We start from the raw sequence: 16,543 nt of genomic DNA, 5'->3' as shown, positions 1-16,543 counted from the left end.
GTGTTCAATGGGTGATCAGTAAACGGAAGTGTATACAACAATATTGTGATGTAGGCCCATCGAGTCGATGTCGACCCTCTGTAGGACATCCCGACCAGACGATATCTTTATCCTCCCCCTTTACACTTGGTTTCCCCATGACTAATCCAACGATGCAGCACAACTTCAAAATGTGGGAAGGAACCAGACAAATCAGAGGAAAGAAAACAATTATGAGGTGAATGTGAAAACTCGACACAGCCAGTTCTGCATTCGTGAAATCAAGTCTGTGCCCTGGTGCTGTGAGACAGTAATGCTAACTACTGAGCTGTTGTGCTGCTTAATGACGAATTTGAGGTGACGTCAATATTCTTGCAGCTGACATGCTATAATATAATATAATACAATAATGATATAATATGGATGTCGGTTTGCTCGATGAGCTGATTCTTCATTCAAAGGCTCTCTGAAGATGTTACCTCGTATGGTGACGAAACGTCTGAAAAGAACCTTCCAGCTCAGCGAGCAAACCTACATCCAGAATGTCAACCTGAGTTACAAACGTTCTCAAGACTGGCCCTGATATGATTTAATGATATAATATAGTATAATGTAATATGACATGACATAATGTAAGACAAGGTAATATAATATAACATAATGTTACCTTCTTTTTTTCTCCAGTTTTGACCTCCTCATCTGAGGGAGAATGTTCATGGAGTCAGTTCATTAAAGGTGTACCAAACTGATTCCTGAGTTGGTGGGACTGTTCTATGAAGAAAGATGTGATCAGTTTGGATAATCTTCACTGTGGCTCGGACATATGCGGCATGGAGTGTGAATTCTCAAAGAATCAGGTCATGAACTCATTGGATTGCAGAACGAGGCTCGAGGGGGCTCAATGTCCTGAATCTAATAAATTCTAGTGAGACTATGTTGGTTGAAAGCAGAAAAGAATGTTCCCGATAACCAAAGGACTTCTGAACCAAATGGGGTCTCAGTCTAAGGCAAACAAGTGAGGCCATTTTCGACTGAGGCACGGGAACTTTCCTGGCCAAGTGAGTGGGGAGACTGTGGAATTATCTACTACTGAAAGCAGTGAAGGAGAAAACTCTGTTTTTTTTGTTTTAAAATAATTTGATATGGTTCTTAGAGCTCCATTGATCAAAGTGTACGGGGATAAAACAGTAACAGAGATTGCGTTTAACGATCAGCCAAGGTCACATTGAATGGTGGAGCTGTCTCTAATGATTGAATGGTTGAATGGTTTATTCCTGTTCTTAGCTTCTATGTTTCTTTGTGAAACGAATAATGCTGTGATTCATTCGTGAAAAGCTGAATAACTTAGTTCCGAGCAGACAGAATGGCAACCAACAACCAATCTGTTCCATGAATCTGGTAAATATTTGACAAGATGAAATAACATACTGGCAACATAAGTTGAAAGTTTCAGAAGATAATAAAAAGTGACATAAGATGTGGACAGCTTTGTCTGGATACATAATTATTTGTCTGTTAACGGAGGAAGGAGCAATATTCTGTTTCCTCTCGTTAGTATGACAGCAACAAGGGATCGTTTAAGATTGTCAGCAAGAGAGGTGGGAGTGAGAAGAAAAAAGCAGGGATTCACTTCTGAGGCTTTATAAGGGTCCCCTCAGATTAGACCACATTTTGACTATTGTGAGCAATTTTGGTCCCGTATGAGAAGAACAATTATCTCAGGAATGAAAGGATTAACATGTGGGGAACGTGTTCGGACTGTAGGTCTGTATAGTGTAGAGTGATGCGGGGGGGGGGGGGGGGAGTGGTGGTGTTGGGGGCGATCTCATTGAAAAGAATAGAATACTGAATGGCCGAAATTGAGTGTATTTTGGGAGATGTTTTCATTTGCAGTAGAGACCAGAGTCGAGTGCACAGGCTTAGATTGAAGTGAAGACCCTTTACCGCGAAGATAATAAAATATTTTATTAGCCACGTCATTGTGAATCTGTGGAATTCATTGCAACAGGAGCCTGCGAAGTTCAGGTCAATGAATATATTTAAGAAAGAGATTGATAGGTTCGCCATTGTTAATGGCATCAAGACTTACTGGGAGAAGGCGAGAGTTTTTTTTTGAGAACCTTACCAGCCATGATTGAATGGCAGAGCAGACTCGATGGTCTCAATTTCTGCTTATTTGTCTTCTGGTCTTATGACTTAAAATCATGACGAGAGATCAGTTCCTTATCATCCATGTCTTCCAGAAAATTGGAAAAATTACAAACATCATTATATGACAAGATACGGAGACAAATATAACACAACTCTCGTTAGCTTACATTCTGTCATTTTTAACATGTTAGATTCTATTACAAAGGAAGTAAGAGCAAATCTTTAAACATTGACAATATCATCCAGTACACTCAGCACAAATTTAAAGTAGATTTAGTGGTAATGTCATATGTATATATGTATGTTATACAGTGAAAAGTGTTGTTTTCCGTACCATAGAAAAATTTCATACCATCAAAGAACAGTACAATAAGAAAATAGAGTGCAGATTTCAAAGTTACAGCTTCAGACAAGCAGCAGAGGAAAATTATCATGAGAATTTAAGCGGCCTGCTTAGAGTTCTGTTAGTAAAGTGTAAAACGTTGTTCTTCAATCTGTTGGCACGTGAATTAAACATTGAATTCCGTCGGGATACTCTGCCCGTCGGGCGAGAATGGAACGTAAGATAACCTGGACAATAGAGTCGAAATATTTGGGTATTTAGATTGCTAAGATATTACAGAATAATCGACTTAACAAGAAAACAGACTATTGCTCAGATTGGGCAGGTCAAACTCGATCTCTGCTGTGGTACTGGAGTCATGTGTGGCCCAGACTGCGTGATGACTGCAGACCTCATTCCATGACGTGAGCCAGATGGAAAGTATTTGAAAGAGACCCACTGTGAACAGGTTTGAGCAGCTATTATTCCCATATTGCTTAAAATTCAAATGTGACGCCAATCAATCGAATGGTGGAGAATACCCAGTGGGCTAATGACCTTATTCTGTACCTACTTTTTCTCCTCTGACTACGTGCCTGCCTGAGATTTGATCCGATTACTGTACCCAAAGTGTCTGCCTGGACGGCTGGGAGATACCACGTTAACACTGTGCCACAACCTCCTGAAGGGAGTACGTATCAATGAATACTGGACACACACAAAACAGCGCCAGTAGTCGAGTACTGCTGCCGTGGTCCAAAATTTCCTCTGTGCCATAAAGAAACTGGAAGAGCTCCAATGGTCATCGTTGCTGCATGCAACGATAGCATCTTGAGAGGGTTAAAGAGCAATCAATAATATTACAGCAGAGGCCCTTTGGCACATTGTCCTTCCAAAACAAAATACGAACACCAGTAGACCCCCTTTCCCACTTGATCTCGAGCCATTAATGTTCAGACGTTTCAAGTGGCTCATCCAAGTGCACTTTCCGGTAGAGATGCTTCCCTTCTCAATTATCAATCCAGGCAGGGCATTGCAGACTCACCACCAGTGTGTGTTTGAAAACAGTTTTTTTGAATTCCCCTCTGAACCCTTGCCTTTCACTTTAAAATTGTGGCCTATTGCTATTAAACGTTCGGATAAGGAGACCAGCTTTTTGCTCGTTTTGTCCATGCGGCTCATGTATCTTGCTCTTGCCTTCACTCGACCTTCTCTGCTTCTCATAAAACAAACCGAGCTTCTCCAGCACTCTGCATTGCAGAACCTGATCACGCTGGAGAATTTTCTCTACTGAGCCCACTCTCTGGTGAAACCATATCCTGCCCGTAACAAATGAAAAAGAACAAATGGCAAAGAAGATGGCACCTGAATCCAGAGTGGCTAGATTGGGGGGAGGGGAGTGTTGTAAGTAGGCTTTTAACACTTCTTTTCAGGGTACTTGAGTTCACCGCACTGAGCCTAACCATTGCACAGTGATGCGAATTCGCCTGTTCTCTGTTTGTGAACTGTCACTTTAACAAGTCGAGAGCTCGCAGAGAAGTGCGGATGAGATTAGATTAGATTACTTACAGTGAGGAAACAGGCCTTTCGGCCCAACAAGTCCACACCGCCCCGCCGAAGCGCAACCCACCCATACCCCTACATCTACCCCTTACCTAACGCTATGGGCAATTTAGCATGGCCAATTCACCTGACCTGCACATCTTTGGAGTGTGGGAGGAAACCGGAGCACCCGGAGGAAACCCACGCAGACACGGGGAGAATGTGCAAACGCCACACAGAGAGTCGCCTGAGGCGGGAATTGAACCCGGGTCTCTGGCGCTGTGAGGCAGCAGTGCTCACCACTGTGCCACCGTGGTACTGCTCCTTGCCGAGAATTTCGGAGATTATTCACTGCAGAGTCTCCGAACCGCTGAATGTAACTCTTGTTTTTCATCGATCTCACTGGGATATTGCGGAAGTTTTGTAGGTGTTCATGAAAGCTGTGCTCTTGCTCCTCAGAACGTGGCCTTTTGAGCAGGCGAACACTGATAGCAGGAGGCTGAAAGGTAAGTAAATAAACACAGGAGGATGCATCCATTAGTTTCTGATGTGAAGGAATCTTCTCAACGTGAAGACAGGATTAATCATTTCCAGCCAGGCCTGCTGCTGATTTCGATCCTGCTGAACTTGGAGATACACACTGCATCGCAAAGCAGAACTAAAGAGAAAAGTTAAGACATCCAGAAGAAGGGGTAAAAGACAGAGTGAGTAACGAGGTAGTAAGAGAGAAGGGTAATGGAGATTGAGAAAGGAAGAGGACAGAAGGGAAGCGACAAGAAATGCAACAAATAAATGTATTACAGAAAAAAATGGAGATTGAGACAGGAATAATGGACAAAGACACAGGCAGTGAAGGTGTTAGAGAGAGAGAGAGTAATGAGGAAGGCAGAATGTAGATAAAAACGGGTTAGAAAGCGAAATAGACAAGGCAGAATTTTGAAAAGCTGAGAGAAAACAGAGCTAGGCGTTGCAGTACAATGGACAACAAAGAGAGAATTGTGGTTAAGAAAGAGAATAATGAGGTACAGAGAAAGAAGGTGAAGAGGTTTGAGAAATTTAAAAAAAACAGGCAGAGAAGAATGAGAGAGAGGGAGACCTACATGGAAAAAAAGAATTTTAAAAAATGATATTGAGTAATGATTGTGAGAGTGTTTGAATAAAAGCTTCAGAAAATGACTAAAACAGGTGTTGAATGACGACAGCGAGGGAACAAAAATAGCGGCGGTCGCGATAGTAAGTGAGACTGAGAGATTGATGGGCGGGGGGAGCGAGAGAGATAAGAATAAAATGTGAACAGAAAATCAACTCACAGATAGAGAGAGAGAGAAAACCATCATGTGATCTGTTTGTTGATTTACGTTCTTCTGCCATCGTCATGATCCTTGCTTCTTACAGTCATGTCTAAATGATTGCATAAAGGTAGCGGTTTCACAGTCAGTTCTCGAGATTGGAGCAATACAGAGTCGGGGAGGACAGAAGGACATCCAACGTACAGGTCCGTCTGAAACCGTAGCAGCATTGTATTCACTTATCCTTCATTACTTTTCATTTGCAGGATATTGGTTGCGATATTGATCGTTCTGCCCTTTTGTGCCAATCCCCAGTTGTACCCCTTGAGGAGAGTGGGGCTGAACTCCTTCTCAAACTGCCTCAGTCAGTTTACCGCAGAGAGACCAGCAATAAAATGGCAGGGAGGCAAGTACGGGATTTTGTCCGAGTGACAGCGAATGAACAATCGACATATTTCACTGACACTTCATCCGATTCATTCATGGGTTTTGGAAGGCGTTGTCAGACAGCAGGTATTGCTCTCTGTAGTTGCCCCCGTGAGAAAGAGGCAGTGAGCGGCTTTTTTGAAATAATGCAGTCAATATGCTCAGGGTAGACCAGTGATTCCAGCAGGGAACCACTTCCACAATTTTAATCGAGCGGCACAGAATAAATGGTGATATATTTCAAGTCAATATGGTGAGTGGCTTGGAGGGGAAAGTGCTCAAATCCATCTGCTGCCCCTATGCTTCTCGGTGGAAATGAACGTGGGTTTTGAAGGTACTAACTAAGGAATTTTAGTAATTTTTTCGAGTGCGTCTTGAAAATGGTACACATTGTTACTGAGCATTGCTGGCCGATGAAGTGGATATGTGTAGATGTATTGCGAATCAAGTGGGCTTTATTGTCATGGATCCAGTAAAGATTCTTGAGTGTAATTGCAGCTTCAAAAATCCAGACAAGTGGGTTTGAAACTATTCTCTTGGGCCTTGTCGATGATGAAACAATTTTGTGGGGAGTCGAGGTGGAGATGAGGAGCTGGAGGGTAAGGAGCTAAGAAAGGCGCAGCAGAATTCCTCAACTCTGAATCACTATTTAGCCAGTATATTGAGCTAGCTGCTCTAATTTAGTTTTTGGTTCAATTTGAAGGAGCTGAATGTAAAGAGATTACGGCTGGGGTTCGGGGTGTGTGGCGTGCGAGGTGTACAATAATGATGACTCGATTGAACATCAAGGGGCAATGTTTAGATTCTCTCGTAATGTTCACCTTTAGAACGTTGAAGGTTGTTCGGGAGTAATTCAATTATGGTAAGTCTATTGAAGTTCAAGAGGCGACAATTACTGAAGGAGTGAGAAGGAGGCCAACTCAGAAGATTATGAGTGGGCATAAGTGGTGAAGTCATGAAAGGATAACCTGAAAGGTAATTGGGTTGATGAAAATCTCTATATGAATGAGAGAGGGTGGGGGATTTGAGCTGCTGGGCATCGTCAGCAGTGCCTCAGCATCACCTCCTACTTTTGATACCAAGGAAAGAAAATAAAGCTGCATGTTTCCACTTTATTCTGAATCTACAAAGCATTTGTGCACGACCTGGTTGTGTCCCTGACTGTCTGTGTGTGTGAACGTCCTTGTGTGTCCGAGTGTGTGTGTGTGTGTGTGTCTGTGTTTGGAATTCCTGAGGTGTTATTTGTTATTGTAAATGTTGATATGTATGCCTATCTTTCCCTATGTGCTTGTGTTGTGTAAGTTTGCAAATGTGTCTGTTTCCGTGAACCTTCCATTTCACGTGCGTGTCTGGGGCATGTCGTGTGTTTTTTTGTGTGTGTGGATGTGTTTCAGCCTCTGTGTTTATCTTTCTGTATGCATTTATGATTCTATGCATGTGTCTTTGTCTGTGTTTCTGTGTGCCTCTATGTCTGTGATTCAGTCTCTGTGTCTGAGTGCATTCCTGTGTGTATCGATGATTTTGTTTTATTGTGCACCTCTATTCAATGGGTCTTCTGTAATCGAGTCATAGAGTCCCAAAGCATGTAGACATGTCCTTTGATCCAAACGGATCTATGCCGAACAAAATGCCCATCCACGCTAACCCCATTTCCTTTAAAACTGGCCCATTTCCTCCCAATCCATTTCCATGCATGTATTTGTACAAATGACTTTTAAACGTTGTTAATGTACCCAATCACGTCCACTGGAAGCTCATTCCATATGCAACCAATTCTATGTCTAAGAACGGTTAACCATTTTATCATTTCCCTTCTAACATTAAATTTGAGTCTTCCTTTCCTCGATTCTCAAACACTGAGAAAAGTATTGTTTGCATTCACACTATCTATGCCTCACATGACCTATTGGACACCCACTCAGTCTCCTAAGCGCGAATGAAAAAAAAGACCTAGCTTGTCCAACCTCTCCCTATAACACAGAGCACTGAGACCTGGCAGCATCTTTGTAAAATTTTGATGCAGTCTTTCCAGATTAATACCATCCTTCCTGCAGCAAGGTGACCAAAACCGAACACAATACTCCAAGTGCATCTTCACCAATGTCCTATAAAACATAACTTCTCAACTTCAATAATCAATGTCCTGGATTAGTGATGCTGGAAGAGCCACTGGCTGTGTCATTGAATTTTAAGATTGTCAAAGGACTCAATTCAAATTAATTTGGAGTTTGATATTTTTGGGTACAAAATAAACTGATTGGACTAATTCAAATCTGCTTCTTTGTCTCCAGCCAACCAGCTACCCTGTCTAACCGAATGTCTGGATCACATGTTACATTGTACATTATTTAGAACTCTTTGTGCTACCATTGCTTGTTTCAACTCTCTTAAAGGTACAGTATACCCAAATGTTCATTACATAGTTTACTTTTTGGTCTTGCTCGTTATAAGGTAAATCAGTTTGCTCGTAATTCACTTTGAAAACGTGTGCGCTAAAGGCAATAGGACAGTTGATCACTTTGTTGCCCTATGCTGACATTATAAAAAAACTTGTGAATGTTGGCTGTTGGAAATCTCTGCTCTGCTTTCCCTTTTTCAATTTTCTGCCATGAATTTAACCTAATCTCATGCAGTGATTTATGCCCAAATATATTTTCTCATAATTCCCTAAAGTGAAAGCACATCCCGATTTCTGCAAGCTGACCATTTCTTTGCTTTTGGCTTGTGTGCGCAATATTCTCGGTTCTGAGGAAGTGTCACAGGCCAGAAACATTAGCTCTGAATTGTCTTCATTGATGTTCCCAAACCTACTGATCTATTCCTTCTTTTTCGTTTTTTATTCACAATATGTTGCATTATTATCAAAATGACGAATAATTTTCGTGTCTTCTGTCAAATTGCCAATCCTGCATCATACATTGAGACTAATACTTCTATGTCCCAAATGAACAGTGTATGATCAAATTTTCTGTACTTTAGAACCCTACTGTAGGATAATGTACAGTGACAAAACAAAACTTCCCTTTGGGATGATGCTTCACCTTTAACAAGGTGATGTTGTCCTGGTTTTCTTTTAGAGAGGTCGTGCAAGGTACAGGTTACGAAAGGTATGCGTTTCGATAGTTTTTATGACGAGTTGGATTATAGCTAACAGCTACTGCCTCATTGAAAAGGCTTTCAAGTTTAAAAACAGACCTGTAACATTAAAGAGAAGTGGTCCATTCTCCCGTCCCAGCCTTACTCTGGTTGGATTGGGTTTTTGGCAGTTTGACTATTCACTAAAAGCAGTCAGGAAATCGGAAACAGTTTGAACCAACAGAAGCAAGTCCATGCTGACAACGCCCCACGCCAGAAACGACTTCTCACCTGTCACACCCTGTGTTTTATTTTAACTGTGGTGCCAAGGGGTATTTACGGGTTTTGTGGTAAGTATTGGGGGCAACATTATTAAATTGGCATGATGTGTTGGGTTTTAAATGAATTGCTATTCTGTATTCTGTTCTCTTTTGTTTGTGTTTTATTCGGAAATCTTGTTAATAAATTCTGTTTTGTTTCAAGCTGCATCGCTCCTTAACTATCAGCGACACATCTCCTTAAAACAACTAGCAACGGTGGGTTCTGGGATACGCCCTTAAAAAGTTTTGAGACAATCTGGCCTGGCCCACAACACCTTACTGGGTCTATCTTCCATTAAACAAAAATTTGTTACAGCATGATTTATTTCTCTTCAATTCTTTGAATATTACACACATCATGGAATCTTTATATCCCCATTCTTTAATTCCATAAAATATTGTTTTCCTGATCAAACACAGTTTTTCTAGTTTTATCACAGCGATGCATACTTACTCTTTATTATGTCTGTTTTTGCACCTCTCGGATAACCCAGGATTAATTCTTTACTCGTGACTCATATTCTCAATAATGCTAGCGATTGTGTTGAGGTAGAAGTAAATATCTTCTGAGAACATTATGATCGAGACTCAACAATCCACAATTTGGGAAATGATTTCAAAGTTAGAATGTTGCTGAAATAGTCATATATTAAATGCTACCTGAATGATTCTATTATTACCATTAATTAAATTCTGTTCTCCTGTAGGAATTTTGCAAATATATTTTCAGATTATTGTGCTCATTTCTCTTCATGTTAATTTATTGATCCCTTTGTTTGTTTACGATGCATTCGACATAGGATTGCAAAGATTGCACTTAATATTCGAAACTATTAATAGGTAATATCATTGTATGTGCTCTTTGAAGATTACTAATTGCCTGATCATGCATTACAAATTAAAACCGATAAGACCTTATTTTATCAGATGAGGACATTTCGGAAAGCACCAGAGCAATTGAATGATACTAAGATATTTGAATGTGTGCATTGTTAAGAGGATGGTCAGAGGCTGAACAGTGACGTGAACAAACTGGCTGAATGGGAAAATAATTGGCAAATGTACCATAATGTAGATAAATGTGAGGTTATCCACTTTGGATATTGGAAGGCAGAATATTATCAGAATGACACCTGAGTATCATGGTGGAATGGTCGCTGAAGCTTAGTATGGAGGTAAGCAGGCTGTCATGAAACCTCATGGAATGCTGGCCTTATCGCAAGCCTGAAAATGTGTTGCTGGAAAAGTGCAGCAGGTCAGGCAGCATTCAAGGAGCAGGAGAATCGACGTTAGGGTTCATGCCCGAAACGTCGATTCTCCTGCTCCTTGGATGCTGCCTGACCTGCTGCGCTTTTCCAGCAACACATTTTCAGCTCTGATCTCCAGCATCTGCAGTCTTCACTTTCCCCTTATCGCAAGCCTGGTGTGTATGAGAGTAAGGATGTCATACTGCATTTATACTAGGCCTTGGCGAGGCCAACGTGCAGTTTTAATCTCGTTGTCTGAGGAAGAACGTTCTTGCTATTGAGGGTGTCCACCAATGGTTCACCAGACTGATTCTGAAGATGGCAAGACTGACATGTGAAAAAAGTCAAAATGTGCGCTGCTAGAAATACGTACAACAAATCAGACAACGTCCGATGAGCGGGAGGGTCCACGTTTCAAACGTCGTTCTTCAGGAATGTTTCGGAGGTAGTGTCTGAGACATAAATGGAGACGTGGCGTTCGGCTCGGTGGACGTTTGGTGGCATGGCGTTAGATGGATGCAAGTGTGAAGTGATTCGAAACGTTGGTGGTAAGAATGGTCGTGATGTCTGAGAAGGAGAATGGGCAGCTTGGTAAGGTGAAAAAGGCTTTGCTGACTTGAAAGGTTCGATCTGGGATGAAGTGGAGGGAAGGGGAAATGAGGAAACTGGTGAAATCGACATTGCTTCCATGTGTTTGCCAGGCCCAGGGCGGAGGATGATTTGTTGTTCTTCCAGTTGGCTTTGATTTGTCAGAGAATGAAGGTGAGGAAAGCTTGGTTGCATTGAGCTTGTATTCAATGGATATTAAAAGGATGGCGGGCCGTGTGCAAAGGAACATTTAACATGCTCATGGGGCTAGACACGCGAGTTGATGGGAAAATGCTCCTGATGTTGGCGAAGTGCAGAACCAGGGGTCCGAGCCTAATAAAGCATCTACTTGAAAGGTTTGAGATAAAGAAGAATTTCTTCATTCACAGAGTTGTGAACCAATGGAATTCTCTCACATAAGATTCTTTTTCAGGCCAGTTCATCAGATATATTCAAGGGCATTTGGGGAGAGGGTTGGAATGAGTTAGTGAGTCTTGTTGAGTGGTGGCGCGTGCTCGAAAGGCCGAATGCTCTATTCCTCGATTCACTGTCCGTGTTTCTATGTTTCTAATATTGTGAATATGGTACTCCAATAGTAAGGACAGTAGTACCCTTCATTTGTGTGTGAGAAATAGCTGTATTCATTCCAAAAATGATCTGTTAACAACGTGTCTACAATACTATTTTCATCATGCATGTGGCAGGATGTATTTCCTCACCCGCTCTGCTGGAATTGAATCATTGTATCTCAGTCATGTTCAGAATATTTAAGCATACGAGGCTGCTTAAATTGGACATCCTGACCAACCCAAACTTTATGAACGTGCATGTTTTACAGAAAAAAAGAATAAGAATATCAATGCGAATTTTCCTTTGCTATCTGGATTGTCATGTACGTAAACATAACCCGTCAGTCTGTACTCGGTAAAACAGTGTAACAAATGCTAATTATGAATAAACTAATTATCTCCTTGGTGGATTGATTCGTGCATAAATAAGCTAGTCGTCTATTAGCTATGATATCCACCAGCTAGCGCCTTCCTGTTCATACAGAATTCACAGAAAAAAATGGAAAAACCTGCAATAATGCTGGTAAAAGAGATTTACTACCCGATTATTGCAACCATCAGTAAAACTGGTAAGTTCTAATTTTCTGTTTCTTGATAATTGCGATGATGTGGAGGTATTGGTGTTGGACTGTGATGGACAAACCCAGAGGTCAAACGGCATCAGGTTATTTTCAGGTGACTTCACCTGTATAAAGAGCACTGGTCCTAAAAGCTTATGATTTCAAATAAACCGGTTGGACTCTAAAATGGTGTCGTGTGACCTATGTGTAAGTAATTAATATTGATTATTTCATTTTCCCTACTACAATGCAGAAAAGTCATGTTCTCCTCAGAATAAGCGTTCTAAATCCACTTGTCAGGTGAAAAAACATTCTATTCGATCATGTTCCATCGACCATAATAAAATACAATTACTCCTGTTGCAATATTTTTTATTGAAATTACTGCACAAATGTTTTAGTAGATTTCTGTATTACCCTTTGCAGTTCAGACTGCGGTGATAATGATATTTCAGATACCTATGGCATTTATAAAATAGTAACGGGATATATAAAATATATCACTTCCCATGCAATATCCCAATAATAAGGTCCATCGTGTAGCTTTGTTTTCATACTGATGCTTAGGACATGCAATCAATCATTCACAGCAAGTGCTTCTTAATAAATGGCAACCAGTTGTAAAAACGTGTCGAATCTGTTCTCTTCTCTTTGCAGCAAATGTGATGGCACTCATAATTCTGCCTCGAAGGAACTGTGGTGTTACGAAGTGTACGTCGGTCTACATGATAGCCATGGCCTCAGCGGACAAAACGAGCAATTGCTACCAACGCATAAACTCTAATAGAGAACAGCAGCTTGGGAAGGGGTTGAGAAAAGTCATAAATCACAGTCTTTATACCAGTAGCGACAGAGGCAATTGTAGTTTTACATATCAGCAGACAGCTTTCTATGCCTGTAAATTTGCCGAATAGATTTGTGCACCAAGACATCAAAGGAAAGATGACAAAGATAAATTATAAGATAAAAGTTGGAGCGAATTCATGTTCTGCTGTACAATCAGAATCCAAATAACGTTGTCTTAATGACTTAGTGAAACAATGAAACTGATTGAACTTCGCCCCCACAAATGGAACTACAATAGATATTATCTTATTCAGTAAAGCTTTGTTTAGCTCAGAGGCGGAAAAGTTTGTCCAAGAAACAAAATTCTGTTTAAACGCAACATAAAGCACGTCCAGAGGCAGCGATGCTCCAATGAGATTATCGGAGGATTGGTAATGCAAAGTCCCCGGTTAAGTTCCAAGGGATCCCGTTTTGAGTCCTGTCACGACAGATGGTCGAACTTGAGTTCCACAAAGATCTCGGATTCTGAGTCAGCTGTTGGAAAATCGCATCCGGTTCACAGATGTCATCAGAACAGGAAGAAGTCAACCTTAGCGGCTATGGCCTGCAGGTGATTTCTGACCCACAGCAAGGAATTTGACTATTAACTGCCCTTTGGGCTATGAGGGATGGGGAATAAATGCTGGCCTAACCAGCGATACCCTTATCCCCTGAATTAACCAAACAAAACTGCAGAAGTCGTTAACTGTAGCTTCAAGACAGACAGACTGTGGGTGTTTGCCCTCTCAGGGCCACGTGAATAAGAATCTGTCCCTAGTTCATCAACCTTGCCACAGACTAAGGTCACTTTTTGTTCAAGTTAATCTTAACAAAAATCTTTATTAACTTAGTTGCGATTACCAATCATTGAAATCTACTGAATTAAATTTAATGCGGAATATAAATGACAAAACGGTGTTCAGAGGAGTCCTTAGGAGTAAGCAGACATCGAGGTTACTGGCAAATATATGAGAAGACAGAGAATTACCGAATCATGAATTCCTACCTCTTGCTGACAGGTTTCAACTGAACCATGGCGAATGAAACATCGGTCAACGCTAACCCCCTGTCCCTGCATTTAGCCCATATTATTCTAAATATTTCATGTTCATGTCATGGTCCAAATGAATTTTAAATATGGTTAATATATCTGACTCAACCACTTCTACTGGCAGCTAATTCTTAATGCATTGCATATTTAATGAATTGGAGTAAATGAGATCCCTTGCAATACCCAAAAGACAAATCATAACTGAAAAGTTCATTGGAGGACCGAGGGGTGCCCGTCTTGTTTTCCAGCTTTGATTGCATGTTCACAGGTTTAAATGTGCAAATTAAGAAAATGTGGCTGGCAATGACATCAATGCTGCATGTAAATACTTACAAAGCGAAATGCATAAAATGCATTGGCTTGGAGAAGGCAGACTATCCTTCAGAGAGACGTTTCCCACCCTGCATTGGGAAGGAGCTGCGAATGAATGTTTATTGTACTGCTAAGCACAGGACTCAGGACCCAGGACTCCTGTTTTATATCTTTCCCTTGAAAACGCACCAATATGCCTACAATGCTTACCTTAGGACATATAACATTACAGCACAGAACAGGCCCTTCAGCCCACGATGTTGTGCCGACCATTGATCCTCATGTATGCACCCTCAAATGTCTGTGACCACATGCATGTCCAGCAGTCTCTTAAATGTCCCCATTGACCTTGCTTCCACAACTGCTGCTGGCAACGCATTCCATGCTCTCACAACTCTCTGTGTAAAGAACCCGCCTCTGACATCCCCTCCATACTTTCCTCCAACCAGCTTAAATCTATGATCCGCATGTTAGCCATTTCTGCCCTGGTAAATAGTCTCTGGGTATCAACTCTATCTATGCCTCTCAATATCTTGCATACATCAATTAGGTCCCCTCTCCTCCTTCTTTTCTCCAATGAAAAACGTCCTAGCTCAGTCAGCCTCTCTTCATAAGATAAGCCCTCCAGTCCAGGTAGCATCCTGGTGAACCTCCTGTGAACTGTCTCCAAAGCATCCACATATTTCCTGTAATAGGGCGACCAGAACTGGACTAACCAAAGTTTTATCGAGCTGCAACAAGATCTCACGACTCTTAAACTCAATCCCCCTGTTACTGAAAGATAAAACACCATATGCTTTCTTAACAACCCTGTCCACTTGGGTGGTCACTTTAAGGTATCTATGTACCTGCACACCAAGATCCCTCATTTTCTCCACGCTGCCAAGAATCCTATCCTTAATACTGTACTCAGCTTTCAAATTCGATCTTCCAAAATGCATCACATCGCATTTATCCAGGTTGTACTCCATCTGCCACCTCTCAGCCATCTCTGCATCCTATCAATGACTGGCTGCAGCCTACAACATCCCTCTATACTGTCAACGACACCTCCAACCTTTGTGTCGTCTGCAAACTTGCTGACCCATCCTTCAATCTCCTCATCCAAGTCATAAAAATTACGAACAGTGGAGGACCAAGGACAGAGCCCTGTGGAACGCCACTCACCACTGAGTGGCAGAATATTTTCCTTCTCCTGCAACTCGCTGTCTTCGGTTGGCCAGCCAATTCTGTATCCAGACAGCTAAGTTCCCCTGTATCCCATTCATTCATGACCTTCTGAATGAGCCTACCATGGGGAACCTTATGCCTTGCTGAAGTTCATATACACCACATCCACAGCTCGACCCTCATCAACCTTTCTAGCCACATCTTCAAAGAACTCGATAAGGTTTGTGAGGCACGACCTGCCTCTCACAAAGCCGTGTTGACTGCATTTAATCAAGCCATGCTCTTCCAGATGGTCATAAATCCTATGACTCAGAATCATTTCTAACACCTTGCAGACGACAGACATGAGAGTTACTGGTCTGTAATTGCTGGAGATTTCCCTATTTCCTTTCCTGAAGAGAGGAATTACATTTGCCTCTCTCCAGTCGTCAGGTACGACTCCAATAGAGAGCGAGGATTCAAGGATCTTCGCAAGTGCCGAAGCAATCGCATTTATCATTTCTGAAAGCAGCCGAGGACAAATCTGGTTCGGGCCTGGCGACTTGTCAATCTTAATGTTTGACAAAATGTTCAACACATTAGCTTCCTCTATCTCTATCCATTCCAGCATGCACATCTGCTCTTCAAAGGTTTCATTCACTATAAAGTTCTTTTCTTTCGTAAAGACAGAAGTAAAAACTCAGTTGGAGCTTCCCCTACCTCCTCAGACTCCACACATAAGTTCCCTATGCTATCCCTGATCGGCCCTACTCTCTCTTTGACCATTCCTTTATTCCTTACATAAGTGTGAAATTCCTTTGTGTTCTCCCTAATCCGTTATGCCAAGCCTTTCTCGTGCCCCCTCCTGGCTCTCCTCAGACCATTTGTGAGCTCCTTCCTCGCATTCCTGTAATCGTGTCGAGCTGAGCTTGACCCTAGCTTCCTCCATCTAACGTAAGCTTCCGTTTTCCTTTTGACGAGAAGCTCCACCGCTCTCGTTATCCAAGATTCCTTTATCTTACCACTTCTTGCCTGTCTCAGAGGGACATATGTATTCATCACTTGCAACAACTGTTCCTAAAACAGTCTCCACATGTCTAAAGTGCCTTTACCATGGAACAATGGCTCCCAGTCCATG

This window comes from Chiloscyllium punctatum, chromosome 51 (genome assembly GCF_047496795.1).
Source record: "Chiloscyllium punctatum isolate Juve2018m chromosome 51, sChiPun1.3, whole genome shotgun sequence".
Taxonomy (NCBI): domain Eukaryota; kingdom Metazoa; phylum Chordata; class Chondrichthyes; order Orectolobiformes; family Hemiscylliidae; genus Chiloscyllium; species Chiloscyllium punctatum.
Note: the sequence above shows the minus strand (reverse complement) of the source record.